General features: G+C 40.2%; 1 protein-coding gene across 1 annotated transcript in view; it reads left to right on the top strand.

Annotated features, from left to right (window-relative positions):
• The window catches only part of LOC136856446 (small ribosomal subunit protein eS8-like), a 192,820-nt gene that overhangs the window by 169,471 nt on the left and 7,569 nt on the right, over positions 1-15,780 (top strand). The gene's annotated exons all lie outside the window — the stretch shown is intronic.

The raw sequence follows: 15,780 nt of genomic DNA, 5'->3' as shown, positions 1-15,780 counted from the left end.
ACTATACAAAGAATTAGGTGTTTAACAAATCAAAAGTAAACTAATAGAGAAATAGATGTAGTTTTTATGTGTAGATATATAAAACTAGAAAATGTTCAGAACGTCGTTTTTAAAATTCAAAAACAAAAAACAAAAACAAAAAGAACAAAAAATGGTCAGTGCTTAAAAATGCTGAGAATCCTCTGTCATCCACAAGTGGGGTCCCCTCAGAATTATTACTACATAAATTTTTACACGCTTAGTAAGCGACAGTCTTTTCGTTATTTTTGTTTCGCCTGAAAAGTCGTCCCTACAAGGTGATTTTTGATTGATCCCGTCTGTGCTTTCTTATAAATCTCTTTCCGACAGTGCAAGTGGTATATTCAATATATGTGGAGGAATTACATCCTATCCAATTTGCAGGAATACTGATATACCACATGATGACTGTGGGGAACTCCCTAAAACTGGTCTATTGCGAATGAATAGGATTTTTAAGTTCTTATTTTTTTCTTCGTCAGTTGGTAACGACTCATTCAAGATGACTTTATTCAAATAAAACAAAGTTTCATCTACTACTTCCGTGGGTTAACAGTTATTGTTGTAAACATTAAATGTTTTATTCTGGTCATTTCATTGTGGAAGGAATCCCAGTCATGCAAACCCTATACCCTCAATGTAATCAAGTTCTTAATTGACAAAGTTACACAGTCTCTGAGACTAGTTGACTTTGCGTAACACCGTAAAAGCTTTTACAAAACAGTGTTATTGGATAAAATAAAGTAACTAAAAAGCATCCAGAAACGGCAAGGATTATTCTTTCCCAGTTCAAAAGTAAATTTAAGAACAGTATTCCTCTTCAAATTTAGACTTCAGCCTATAATAACAAATTAGCATTGTCAACGACAATAAAACAATCATCAACATACATATCGTAAATACGTGGTGGGTTTTACAAAGGGGGTTGTGTTCAAACACCTTATTCTCTAAATGTGTACAGAAAATTCGGCAAATGTAATTCAGAGCACTTCCCATACTTATAACTCCTTCACACTGTAAATACAAGTCACCGTTAGTATTCCTAAACGGTGTTTGTGTTGTACAAAGCTGCAAGAGCTTTCAATGTTGCAGGCGGAATGTCAGGAGCAGCTGTTTCAGTATTGATGATACACGTTCTCCATATTTTAGCGAAGTTCTGAACATTTTCTAGATTTATATATCTATACGTAAAAGTACATATATTCATGTGAGTTTATTTTTGATTTGTTAAACACCTAATTCTTTGTATAGTTATTCCGTTGTTTTAACATCAAGAGTTGCCCACTCTTTGACTTGTTACATGTTAGCAGTAATTCCATGACAATTGTAATATTTTAACCACTTGTTTACTTATTTGTAATTGTTATGTTTGGTCATGAAATGTGTAAATATTTTAGTCTAGCACAATTATGGACGAGGTACAGTCCGGAAGCTCGCTATGACAAGGTAAGATAAACTGGCTGAATTCGAGGAATGAAGTGATGAAGAAGAGTGAATAGAGAACATTGGAAAGAACCAATATCAAAATAGTTAGAGTTTGCAGTCATCTATCGTTCAATGAAACCTGCACAATAAACAAACTACTGCCTATATATACACACACATATACATACATGCATACACATACACACACACACACATATATATATATATATGTGTGTGTGTGTGTATATATATATATATATATACATATATATATATATATATATATATATATATATATATATATATATATATATATATATATATATATATATATATATTATATTATATACACAAATTCATGCATACTATTTTGGCATATTCTCTCCTGTGCAATTTCTATTGAAGTCATTGACATTGTCTGCAGAGAAGATCTTTTTCTCTTAGGCTCCGAATCAGTCTCTACTTTTTTTCTCTTCAGGTGAGCTTCTTCTTACTGACTTTATACAGTTGATACTGGACCTTTCCCCACCTTTCGGTGGCGTCTTCAGGACTAAAATACAAATTGACTTTAACAGTTGTTATTGCAACATGTGGACTTAACAGGTAACCCTTAGATAAAAGATGCTGCCACTGGAATGAAGAAATTATATTGGTCGGAGGGTCTCATCGTCTCGCTGGTGGTCTGTGCTGCAGCAAGGGCATTCTGGCGCTCTGAAAGGAAGGGCCCTTTGTCGTATGTGTGGGACATAGGGTGAGACTGAGTTTGTGATCTAGGTCTCTGGCCAATATTTTTCTATTTGTTCCACTGTCTGTGCTTCCTGTCATATTGGGGTGTTTCTCCATTCAGATTCTCTCAGGTGTCTTGTGGTTTCGCCGAAGAAAGGAAGATGAAGTCCATGTTCCCAGTATGTTTCACAAATCCAGGCCTTTGTTAGTTTATACTTACGGCTTCTTCTGTTTGACATCTATGGAGACGGACTTCTCTATGCACGATCTCTGAGACTATCTTATAATTCTTGCAGCATTCGTTGACAGTTGAGGGTGTCTACTTAATGTTGGAATCACGCCCTAGAAGGAACTGGTCATCCGACGTGTCATGGGTATGGGTATGACTCATTTTTTTTTTTTTTCATAGCATTCAGGCTGATTCATGGACTGAATGCATTAATCTTGGGGAAAGTTTTGCACATATTCTTCTGATTTTTTCTTATGTACTTATTATATGAGAAATATTTGTTTATACATGGAGAAACCCTTGTAGAAAGGAAAACATCGTTTAAAAACTCATTGCATTTGATATTGATATTGATAAATGAACAAGTACATTCCATAAGATAATCGAGGTCATGAGTAGTATGAGAGTTAGAAGTTCCCCTGTTACCCGGGGACGTCAGAGTAGGACTTTTGATATCCCTGAGGCAGCCACAGTTTCTGTCACGACACTGAAATCATTCCACAATCATTAACCCTTGATTTAGGCTACAATGTGCCAACACTGCCTCAGGGTGCAATGCTTGCAACTTGAAGGCTGCCACCAATGCAAGCAACAGGTAATACATTGGTTATACACCTGAATTCTCTTCCCAGTAGGATACCTTAACATATAGGTGGTTGTTGAGACAAAACTCCCCATGTGAACATGAGTGACTGACTTACTACACTCAAAGACTGACCATTCAGTCATTTCCTCGTCTTCAGTAGCATTTGGACCAAAAGTTTAATCTGAAGTTTGAGTATCATGAATACTTAAATAAATTAACTTTTTACATTATTATTACAAAAACGGGGAAGCATTTCCCAAATAATGAGCGGAACATTAATACTACAATGATGTGGAGGTTACATTATGTCAGTCATATCTGAGGTTTGCATCTGTTAAAAAGCAATGGGAATCCCAGACTTTAATGTGGCCCTAAAGTTTAAATGAACTTATAATCAAGCTCTTTGAAGAAGACAGAAGATAAAGATCTTGTTCTGAAGTGACTCCATAGTCAGTTTTGTAGAGCTTCAGTGTTGTAGATCATTCATAAAATGGACAGCAGTGAACAGAAGCAAATGGATATGAGGCAGGACAGATGGCACCTGTGAGTGAACTACTGAATATTCTTGACAGGTTTTATGTGGGTTGTCTATTCAACTGCACCTTTCCATAGGAACTACTGAGGCAATCATGAACCACCTTGGAAATATCAGGAATTGTTGTACATATAGAATGTTACTGCCTGTAGCTAAGTCTTGAGCCTAGTTTAACTCAGTGGTGTACAAGACATACAGACACGTGGGTGCTCTGCAGGTTCTACTGCCTATGGAAAATAGCTTCTGCCACTGACTGATAACGTGGAGGTTTAGTTCCTGCTTGATAACATGAAAGTATGGTCACAGCTTTGCTCTCTTCAAGCATTTTTTATCAGATTGCTTGAAGTTTGGCTCCTGGATTGAGGTCATGACCTCTTTGAGTTGGTGTCATGGAGTCAGAGGACAACAATTGGTGATTCTGCTAGCTATGGCGTTCAGTCAGAAACAAGGCGTGTCTTATTTTTGCCATGGCATCAGTTGTTTCATTATTTTTAAAGCAAAATATTGTTTTTGATAGTTCTAAAGTGATTTTGACAAATATGATATTTACTTCAGACCCCATCATTTCTAACAGTAATGAAGGACTCAGTGGAAAACTGTACCCTTAAGGTCAAATTAGATTTGGGTTTTAGGAGGTGAAAAACCCAACTGCAGCTGGGACTCAGCACCCTAAGTTAGGTTAAGTAGGGTAGGTTAGGTTAGGCTAATGTGCATCTCTGAATTTCAAACATTTTCATTCTCCCTGACACAAAATAGCCCAGTTTCCATAGTGATCCTCTCATTACTGATAGATATAGAGGGCATTGTAATGGATTAATCAAATATTTGTCGCAGAAATGTCAAATTCCTCAACATCACAAAGAAATAGAAGGAGAATAATTTTACAATAGGTGTCCATAAATTTACAAAAGAAACATACTAACAAAGTACCTATTTTCTTGAGGCAGATTCAGCAATTAGAAATGTGATCAGTCTGAAGGACAAATGAATGAAGTCTTCTGAAAAACCAAAATCTCTCAAATGAATTGCCTGGATTCCAACATAATTGAATTTTATGCTTTTCTGTTGGTTATTTTCACCACTGACGTTCGACTTTAAATGTTGTATTTTGAATGAAAATAGATTTAGGTAATCAGGGTGAAATCCTATGGGTCAGACCTCTGAGTGCCTGATATAAGCAGTAGCTTATGTCTTGTGGAAGATCACACTTGCATCTGGACGGTCACTAATTTTTGGGTCCTTTTCAGGAATTCAGTGACCTCGAGTGTGACATTTGCAGTAATTTGTACACTGAAGATCACTGCCCGAGACTTCTCCCTTGTTCCCACACGTTCTGTGGCCCTTGCATTGATGGGCTTATCTCGGCTGGGAAGCAAGAATGTCCTGTCTGTAGGAAAACATTCAAGGCTGATTCAGCAGAAGACGTGGCGATTAACAGAAGCCTCCTTAATGTCGCAAAGCAACTTTCTTCCATGCACCTAGCATCAGTGATTTCGTCTAGAGCTCCAAAGAAACCCTTTCTAGAGACTGCCAAGTATTTCAGGGTGAATGTTATTGAAAAGGCATCGCAGTTTGCGAGGAAAGCTCTTAGCCAATTCCTAATCTACTCTTAATGATGTTGAATTGAACAACTGTTTTGCCGAGTAAACACGGCTAGAAATAAGAGTAGATACAAACCCTCTTAAAGGCAATAGTACAGTACAGTAGTTTAAATTCTTCAAACATGAAAAAAATTGATGACAAATAATAGCTAGTTTGTCATAAGTTTTGAAAATTGTGCTATTCTCTATCCCTCTTTCTCTCTCTCTCTCTCTCTAACAAGGTGAAATAATGTGTTGAGATTAACTTTGAAACAAGGTATTTCCAGTGAAGCTTTTCAAAACTGTAATTGAAATAAGTGTGAATTGCAGAATACTGTACAGTCTTTCAGTGTCACTGGCTGGTTTATTTATAATTAACACTAGACTGCAGACAAGTTAGAACACACTTGAGAAAAACACATGATTGAGTTGCTAGCGCCATTTTGTGTGCATGTCTTGGACTGATGCTGTGAAGAGTTACTTGATTAACTACTTAGCGCTAGAGTTTAGATTGTAGTAATATCTTTAGTGACAGCTATCCAGAAAAATTGGAAGGATGCAGATGAAACTTGCAGTAGATAAACAATCAGTTACTTCATTGTTGCAATACTCTGTAATTATAGAGTAATAACACTTGTTTAGGACAACCTGTTTGTATGCAGTAGAAGTAAGTAAGATATTTCCAGTAAAGTGTAGACTTTTTAAAATAACCATTTTGTCCAGTGCTGTTGCTTGGGCTCTCCACTACAGTTATCACTGTTTAGGAAGGTTGTGTTGAAGTAAGTGAATTAGCATTCTTACGAGTATACATACCTTGAAGCCATGTCAACACAAAATGCAATGGTAGGAATTGTATTCATTCATCTGTGAACAGTAGCACCTAAACTTAACAGACACTTGGGGGAGGGGGGGGGGGCGGGGTGTCTGGCTTCCTGATAAATAGCAAAGTATGTTAACTAAAAGATCCTATATTATAGACTGCACTTGTGAATACTTTCTTGATACCTGACAGCTAACAGCAATTCTATATAGTTTCTAACCTAAGGTAAGCTGTGCTTACGTGAATTTGTTGAGGTTCATTGAGTTTAAGTCTTACGTTTATTGTTTGTGTGTCTAAGGCTGTAATTTCTAAACACTGTAGTTTATTGGTTTTATTTGTTATTGATATGTATTTAAGCATTTATTTTACAAGACAGTCTAAAGTTAATGAACAGTTAGAAGTCAAACTGTCGTAACAGCTATTCTTCCACCCAGAACCCATAATACCATTCCAGGAACAGTGTATTTAAGGATAGAATGTTAATTTGAAATTATATGAATGTATTGTAATATAGAATTTTTTGGCCTCATTGTATGCATTATGTAAACCTGTTTTCCAGTAACTTGTGGTGTGAGTGAAGGCTGTTCAACAAATAACACGCAAGATTCTACTGTGTCTGTTGACTTTATTACATGAAATGATTACACTGACATTCATTGTTCTTCCCTTATTTTGCTTTTCTGTGTCTGTTGACTTGAAAGTCTTGATGTATTTAATAGTTTGCCTCAATTATTAGGTTAATTTCACTTGCACGTTGTTCTGGAGTAATGCATTGGTTAATAACGATGAAGAGATACGAACTGACTCTCAGAGTTACAGGTCGATAGCTCTTACAAGCTCTGTATGCAAGCTGTTTGAAGGGATGGTCAATACCAACAGAGTGGTCTGGTATTTGGAAACAAAAAATCTCATATCAAATAGGAAGTTTGGCTTTTGAGAGAATATTATTATATATTAGACTCACTATTAATGTTATCAAGGGAGATCCAAAATGCATTTGCCATCCAGAAACGTCACTGGAATCATCTTTTATATAGAGAAAGCTTATGATACCACTTGGAGGAATGGTTTTCTAAAGCAGTTGACTGCTTGTATCATTGGAGGCAGTATGTATTATTTCGTAATTTTTTCATCAGATTTCTACCAAAAAAGTTGGCGTAAGGTAGCTTTCTAAGTGTTACCCTGCAATAGCAGTCAGCAGTTTAATGGACCCTACCAGGCTGGGGTCCCAGGGTCATCATTTGCAGATGACTTCGCTATCTAATGCAGCAGATCGAGTGCTGCAGAAGCATATAAGTGACCTCACCAGCGGGGTTATACAGGCACTGAATGTATTGAAGATGGCGTCACATTTTGATGCTAAGCAAGTTTGATTATGCCTGCCAAATTTATGGGTCAGCCTGTAAAACTTAATTGGAAAAATGAGATGTAGTAAATGACTTGGGATTACACATAAGTACAGGAGCATATACAGTACAACACTCCCTCTTTGGCCAGCATATACAGTATTATTATTATCTTTTTTTCCCTATCGGTCATCCTATTCGACTGGGTGGTTTTTATAGTGTGGGGGGGTTCCGGGTTGCACCTTGCCTCCTCAGGAGTCCATCACTTTTCTCACTATGTGCGCTGTTTCTAGTAGCTCACTCTCCTGCATGAGTCCTGGAGCTACTTCGGCATCTAGTTTTTCCAGATTCCTTTTCAGGGATCTTGGGATCGTGCCTAGTGTTCCCATGATTATGGGTACAATTTCCACTGGCATATTCCATATCCTTCTTATTTCGATTTTCAGGTCTTGATACATATCAATTTGTTCTGTCTTTTTTTCTCATCTACTCTGGTGTCCCATGGTACCGCGACATCAAAGAGTGATACTTTTCTTGATTTTGATTATTACTGTCATTCGGAAAATGAATAAACCACCTATTCATGTGGAACAAGCCCACCAAAGAGGCCATTGGCTTGAAATTCAGGCTTCCAAAGAGTATTTTGGTGTTCGTTCACAAGAAGTAACAGAATGGAAAGGGAAACAGACGTTCACAAGAAGTAACAGAATGGAAAGGGAAACAGACGTTCACAAGAAGTAACAGAATGGAAAGGGAAACAGCAAGAAGAGAGAGTAAGTGAACGCAGGCTGACCCCTTCTTTCAGTCCGCAGTGAAGAATTAAGCTTAAGGTACACCACCAAATCCTCAACTTCTAAAAGCAATGGAGATTATTATAAGTATGTGAAAACCCCAGTATAGATCGGAAAGCAAATAGACCTCAACTACCCAAACCTCTGGAGGTAAGACTTGAGAAAGAAAATACAGAAATGTTGGAATATACTGACGACACCAATAGCGCAGGTTCTATGCTTCTTGTTTAAGCATTAATTTCATGAGACATATTATTTCATCCCCTTGACTTTATCTATAAATATTTGATCCAAAATTTAGATTTTGTCTTAATACAAAAAATTAAGTAGTTTCTTCTTTAACTAGACCAGAATACTTCCATAGAATCTCAGAGCCACCAACAGATAACAATCCTAGAGAGAGAGAGAGAGAGAGAGAGAGAGAGAGAGAGAGAAATTACTATAGGTCTGATTTCGAACTGATATCTAACTAGCTACCTGTGAAGAGGCAATAAAGAATTGGAGGAAGAAACATCAATGGTTTAGATCAGCAAGTTATTTCAATATGATTTACTTCGTCGATGTAGAGATTTGGGTACGCATATATTCAAGGGTTTGTTGGATATTCTGGTTTCTGTTTTTTTTTTTTATTATTAACTGTCGTAACAGTAATGTGTGATGAAATCTCTTATACTATCACTAAGACTAAATGTTCGAGTGTATGTATGACAACGAAGGAGAACGGTCCCCTTACAAATACCTTGTGAAAATCGGTTCTCATTCCACCAGCCAATGGGAGGTCGTGTACGAAGACGCTTTGCCTAAAAACCGAAGCTCTCAGCCAGTGAGAGAGGGCGATAGAAACTGTGTACGTTGGAGACCTCTGATCGGCCAATGCAATACATTCCCTGAGTCCCTGACAGCGGCCGGGTAAGCCTCAGTGTAGTTCTAAACGCGAAAACGGGGAGGTAGTTTTGATATTCAGGTGTAGTAGAAATGGCAGTAAGGACACCGGTAAGAACAATGAGTTTCCAGGTAGTTTTTTCTTATATTGGAAATCTTGAGACGTTTCTAGGTAGTTTTTTTTCTTACAGTATTGGGTCATATTCTTGCTTTTGTAGGGGGTGGAGGTTTGAACTATCTTTGGGAATCTGGAAAATGTTATGAAAAGGAGTTTTGTGGTCACAGGATTGGGGATTTTGAACATTTTCGAAAAATACTCGTAGATTGTGAAGTCCTCCAAGGTTGGAATCTGCAGCCATTACTTGAGGTTCTCTGCAGCGTGCCTTCAATGGGCCCCCTAGCTGCTGCAACCCCTTTCGTTCCTTTTACTGTACCTCCTTTCATATTCTCCTTCTTCCATATTACTTCCCTCAACCCTCTCCTAACAAGAGGTTTTCCTCTTGTTACACCTTTCAAACCTTTTCAATGTCAGATTCCGTTTCAGCGCTGAATGACCTCATAGGTCCCAGTGCTAGGCCTTTGGCCGAAATTCTATAATCAGTTCAATTCAAGGTTGGAATATCCATGGTACAGTATACTATTCGAAAGGATTTTTCAGTTATTTTTTTTTTTTTTTTTAACAGAAATATGAGGTGGTTAATGACGTGTATGGTTCAGGCCCCGTAACGGACTCTCTCTCTCTCTCTCTCTCTCTCTCTCTCTCTCTCTCTCTCTCTCTCTCTCTCAGTTGAAACCTCTGAAAATTTCAAAGAGTAAAATATAGGTGTTTTTGTGAAGGAATTGAAGTGATCCAAACTGTCAATTGAGTGACCATGTTAGCGAAATGAAGGAGTGTATATAATTTCATGACTGGCTCTATTATAACTGTTATGTATATTTTCTGGTCTCTTGCTTTTCATTTTTATGCCGAATTTCATCGCACTGCCTTCTGGTGCGTAGAAGGATTATGACACACCTTAAATGTTAAATGCTAATAATAATCGGTTATCAAAACCAACTACGGTAGAATTTTGTTAGCCTTCATAGTAATGTGGCCATTGGAAAGCTACGAAGTGCTGACACTGCAAAGCCCAGTCAGATCCTTAATTAAGGCCTGCAGCTTTAAGGTAATGAAAGGAAGGCCTGTTGCTTTAAGGCAATGAAAGGAAGGTCTGTTTAAGGCAATGAAAAGGAAGGTCTGTTACGTTGCTTTAAGGCAATGAAAGGAAGGTCTGTTTAAGACAATGAAGGAAGGCCTGTTGCTTTAAGGCAATGAAAGGAAGGCCTGCTGCTTTGAGCAATGCAAGGAAGGCCTGCTGGCACAAGGCAATGAAAGGAAAGGTCTGTTTTAAGGCAATGAAAGGAAGGCCTGCTGCTTTAAGGCAATGAAAGGAAGGTCTGTTTAAGGCAATGAAAGGAAGGCCTGCTGCTGACCCAATGAAAGGAAGGCCTGTTTAGCTAAGGTAATGAAGAAAGGAAGGTCTGTTTAAGGCAATGAAAGGAAGGTCTGTTACGTTGCTTTAAGGCAATGAAAGGAAGGTCTGTTTAAGGCAATGAAAGGAAGGCCTGTTGCTTTAAGGCAATGAAAGGAAGGCCTGCTGCTTTAAGGCAATGCAAGGAAGGCCTGCTGCTTTAAGGCAATGAAAGGAAGGCCTGCTGCTTTAAGGCAATGAAAGGAAGGCCTGTTGCTTTAAGGCAATGCAAGGAAGGCCTGTTGCTTTAAGGTAATGAAAGGAAGGCCTGTTGCTTTAAGGCAATGAAAGGAAGATCTGTTTAAGGCAATGAAAGGAAGGTCTGTTACGTTGCTTTAAGGCAATGAAGGTCTGTTTAAGGCAATGAAAGGAAGGCCTGTTGCTTTAAGGCAATGAAAGGAAGGCCTGCTGCTTTAAGGCAATGCAAGGAAGGCCTGCTGCTTTAAGGCAATGAAAGGAAGGTCTGTTTAAGGCAATGAAAGGAAGGCCTGCTGCTTTAAGGCAATGAAAGGAAGGTCTGTTTAAGGCAATGAAAGGAAGGCCTGCTGCTTTAAGGCAATGAAAGGAAGGCCTGTTGCTTTAAGGCAATGAAAGGAAGGTCTGTTTAAGGCAATGAAAGGAAGGTCTGTTACGTTGCTTTAAGGCAATGAAAGGAAGGTCTGTTTAAGGCAATGAAAGGAAGGCCTGTTGCTTTAAGGCAATGAAAGGAAGGCCTGCTGCTTTAAGGCAATGAAAGGAAGGCCTGCTGCTTTAAGGCAATGAAAGGAAGGCCTGCTGCTTTAAGACAATGAAAGGAAGGCCTGCTGCTTTAAGGCAATGAAAGGAAGGCCTGCTGCTTTAAGGCAATGAAAGGAGGCTATAACTTTAAGGCAGTGAAGTCCTGTTGCTTTAAGGCGTACAAGGAAGGCCTGCTGCTTTAGGGCAATGTAAGAAAGGAAGGCCTGCTGCTTTAAGGCATTGAAGGCCTGCTGCTTTAAGGCAATGCAAAGGAAGGCCTGTTGCTTTGCAGGCAATGAAGGAAGGTCTGCTGCTAAGGCAATGAAAAGGAAGGCCTGTTGCTTTAAGGCAATGAAAGAGGAAGGCCTGTTGTAGGCAGTGAGGAAGGTCTGTTGCTTTAGGGCAATGAAAGGAAGATCTGTTGCTTTGAGGCAGAAATGAAAGGAAGGCCTGTTGTTTTAAGGCAATGAGGAAAGCCTGTTGCTTTAAGGCAATGAAAGGAAAGCCTGTTGCTTTAAGGCAATGAAAGGAGAAGCTACTGTTCTTTAAGGCAATGAAAGAAGGCCTGTTGCTTTAAGGCAATGAAGAAGGCCTGTTGCTTTTAAGGCAATGAAAGGAAGGTCTGTTGCTTTAGGGCAATGAAAAAGGAGGCCCTGTTGCTAAGGCAATGAAAGGAGGCCTGTTGCTTTAGGCAATGAAAGGAGGGGCCTGTTGCTTTAAGGCAATGAAAAGGAAGGCCTGCTGCTTTAAGGCAATGAAAGGAAAGCCTGTTGTTTAATTCAATGAGAGGCCTGTTGCTTTAAGGCAATGAAAGGAAGGCCTGTTGCTTAAGAGCAATGAAAGGAAGGCCTGTTGCTTTAAGGCAATGAAAGGAGGTCTATTGCTTTAGGGCAATGAAAGGAAGCCTGTTGCTTTAAGGCAATGAAAGGAAGGCCTGTTGCTTTAAGGCAATGAAGGAAAGCCTGTTAACACAGGCAATGAAAGGAAAACCTGTTTGCTTTAAGGCAATGAAAGGAAAACCTGTTGCTTTAAGACCAATGAAGGAACCTGTTGCTTTGAGCAATGAAAGGAAGGCCTGTTGCTTGAGCAATGAAAGGAGCCTCACAGCTACAAAGCAATGAAAGGAAGGCCTGTTAGCTAAAGCAATGAAAAAGAAGGCCTGCTGCTTTAAGGCAATGGAAGGGAGAAGGCCTGTTGGCTAAGGCAGTGAAAGGAGGTCTGTTGCTTTAGGGCAGTAGAGGAAGGCCCATAACAGCAAGGCAATGAGAGAAAGGAAGGTATGTTGCTTTAGGGCAATGGAAAGAAGGCCTGCTGCTTTAAGACCCAGTGAAAGGAAGATCTGTTGCTTTAGGGCAATGAAAGGAGAGGCCTGCTGCTTTAAGGCAATGAAAGGAAGGCCTGTTGCTAAGGCAATGAAAGGAAGGCCTGATGCTTTAAGGAAGTGAAAGGAAGGCCTGCTGCTTTAAGGCAATGCAAGGAAGGCCTGTTGCTTTAAGGCAATGAAAGGAAGGCCTGTTGCTTTAAGGTAATGAAAGGAAGGCCTGCTGCTTTAAGGCAATGAAAGGAAGGCCTGCTGCTTTAAGGCAATGAAAGGAAGGTTTGTTGCTTTATGGCAATGGAAGCAAGGCCTGCTGCTTTAAGGCAATGAAAGGAAGGCCTGCTGCTTTAAGGAAATGAAAGGAAGGCCTGCTGCTTTAAGGCAATGAAAGGAAGGCCTGCTGCTTTAAGGCAATGAAAGGAAGGCCTGCTGCTTTAAGACAATGAAAGGAAGGCCTGCTGCTTTAAGGCAGTGAAAGGAAGGTCTGTTGCTTTAGGGCAATGAAAGGAAGGCCTGTTGCTTTAAGGCAATGAAAGGAAGGCCTGTTGCTTAGGCAATGAAAGGAAGGCCTGTTGCTTTAATGCAATGAAAGGAAAGCCTGTTGCTTTAAGGCAATGAAATGAAGGGCCCTATTATTTAAGGCAATGAAGGAAGGCTTGTTGCTTTAAGGCAATGAAAGGAAGCCTGCTGCTTTAAGACATGAGGCAAAGGAAGATACATTGCTTTAAGGCAATGATGATAGGAAGTTCTCTTCATTTTAAAATATTGAGAAGGAAAATTTTACTGCTTTAAGGCAATGAAAGGAAGGCCTGCTGCTTTAAGGCAATGAAAGGAAGGCCTGTTGCTTTAAGGCAATGCAAGGAAGGCCTGTTGCTTTAAGGCAATGAAAGGAAGGCCTGTTGCTTTAAGACAATGAAAGGAAGGTCTGCTGCGTTAAGGCAATGAAAGGAATGCCTGCTGCTTTAAGGCAATGAAAGGAAGGCCTGTTGCTTTAAGGCAATGAAAGAAAGGTCAGTGGCTTCATGGTAATGAAAGGAAGGCCTGCTGCTTTAAGGCAATGAAAGAAAGGTCAGTGGCTTCATGGTAATGAAATGAAGGCCTGCTGCTTTAAGGCAATGAAAGGAAGGCCTGTTGCTTTAAGGCAATGCAAGGAAGGCCTGCTGCTTTAAGGCAGTGAGAGGAAGGTCTGTTGCTTTAAGGCAATGAAAGGAAGGCCTGCTGCTTTAAGGCAGTGAAAGGAAGGTCTCTTGCTTTAGGGCAATGAAAGGAAGGCCTGCTGCTTTAAGGCAAAGAAAGGAAGGTATGTTGCTTTAAGGCAATGAAGAGGGGCCTGTTGCTTTGAGCAATGAAAGGAAGGACCTGCTCTTTAGACTGGCAGTGGGGAGGAAGGTCTGTTGCTTTAGGAAGACAATGAAAAGGAAGATATAACAGCACTAGGGCGGTGAAAGGAGATCTCTTGCTTTAAGGCAATGAAAGGAAAACCTGTTGCTTCAGGGCAATGAGAAAGGAAAGCCTGTTGCTTTAAGGCAATGAAAGGAAGGCCTGCTACTTTAGGGCAATGAAAGGAAGGCCTGTTGCTTTAAGGCAATGCAAGGAAGGCCTGCTGCTTTAAGGCAGTGAAAGGAAGGTCTGTTACGTTGCTTTAAGGCAATGAAAGGAAGGTCTGTTTAAGGCAATGAAAGGAAGGCCTGTTGCTTTAAGGTAATGAAAGGAAGGCCTGTTGCTTTAAGGCAATGAAAGGCCTGCTGCTAAGTCAGTGAGAGGAAGGTCTGTTGCTTTAAGGCAATGAAAGGAAGGTACCTGCTGCTTTAGGCATGATAAAAGGTAGGTCTGTTGCTTTAGGGCAATGAAAGGAAGGTCTGTTACTTTAGACAATGAAGGAAGATATATTTGCTTTAAGGCAATAAGAAAGGAAGGCCTGCTGCTGCTTTAAGGCAATGAAAGGAAGCCCTGCTGCTTTAAGGCCCGAAGGTGAAAGGAAGTCTCTTGCTTTATGCCCAATGAAAGGAAGGCCTGCTGGGCAATGAAAGGGAAGGCCTGTTGCTTTAGACAATGAAAAGGAAGGCCTGCTGCTTTAGGCAATGAAAGGAAGGCCTGTTGCTTTAAGGCAATGAAAAGTACTGCTGCTTTAAGGCAATGAAAGGAAGGCCTGTTGCTTTAAGGCAATGAAAGAAAGGAGAATGCATGTTAGCTGAGCAATGAAAGGAAGGCCTGTTGCTTTAAGGCAATGAAAGAGGCCTGCTGCTTTAAAGGCGTGAGAAAGGAAGGCCTCATTCTTTTAAGGCAATGAAAGAGGAAGGCCTGCTGCTTTAAGGCAATGAGAAAGAAGGCCTGTTGCCCAGGCAATGAAGGAAGGCCTGCTACTTTAAGGCAATGAAAAAGGCCTGTTGCTTTAAGGCCCAATGAAAGGGCCTGTTGCTTTAAGGCAATGAAAAAGGAAGGCCTGTTGCTTTAAGGTGGCAATGAAAGGAAGGCCTGCTGCTTTAAGGCAATGAAAGGAAGACCTGTTGCTTTAAGGCAATGAAAGGAAGACCTGCTGCTTTAAGGCAATGAAAGGAAGGCCTGTTGCTTTAAGGCAATGAAAGGAAGACCTGCTGCTTTAAGGCAATGAAAGGAAGGCCTGCTGCTTTAAGGCAGTGAAAGGAAGGCCTGTTGCTTTAAGGCAATGAAAGGAAGGCCTGTTGCTTTAAGGCAATGAAAGGAGGTCTGTTTCTTCAGGCGTGAAAAGGAAGGACTGCTGCTAAGGCATTGAAGGAGAAGGTCTGCTGCTTTAGGGTGCAATAGAAAGGAAGGCCTGTTGCTTTAAGACCTTGTGAAAGGAAGGCCTGTTGTTTAGAACCTTGCCCAATGGAGAAAAGGAAGGCCTGTTGGTTTGAAACATTGAAAAGAAGGCCTGTTGCTTTAGGGCAATGAAAGAGGAAGGCCTGTTGTTTAAAGCAATGAGGAAGGCCTGTTGCTTTAGGGCAATAGAAAGGAAGGCCTGCTTTGCTTTAGAGCAATAGAGCCTGTTGCTTTAAGGTAATGAAAGGAAGGACTGTTGCTTTAAGGCAAAGAGAAGAAAAGGAAGGACTGCTGCTGGGCAGTGAAAGGAAGGTCTGCTGCTTTAGGGCAATGAAAAGAAAGGCCTGCTGCTTTAAGACAATGAAAGGAAGGCCTGTAACTAGGGCAGTGGAAGGAGAAGGTCTGTTGCTTTAGGGCAATGAAAGGAAGGCCTGCTGCTTTAGGTAGTGAAGAAAGGAAGGTCTGTCTTTAGGGCAATGAGAAGAAGGCCTGCTGCTTTAGGCAATGAAGAAGGC

The sequence above is a fragment of the Macrobrachium rosenbergii genome, chromosome 35 (assembly GCF_040412425.1).
Source record: "Macrobrachium rosenbergii isolate ZJJX-2024 chromosome 35, ASM4041242v1, whole genome shotgun sequence".
Classification (NCBI taxonomy): Eukaryota; Metazoa; Arthropoda; class Malacostraca; order Decapoda; family Palaemonidae; genus Macrobrachium; species Macrobrachium rosenbergii.
The sequence above is the reverse complement of the archived record's forward strand: the minus strand, read 5'-3'. Positions and strand labels throughout refer to the sequence as shown.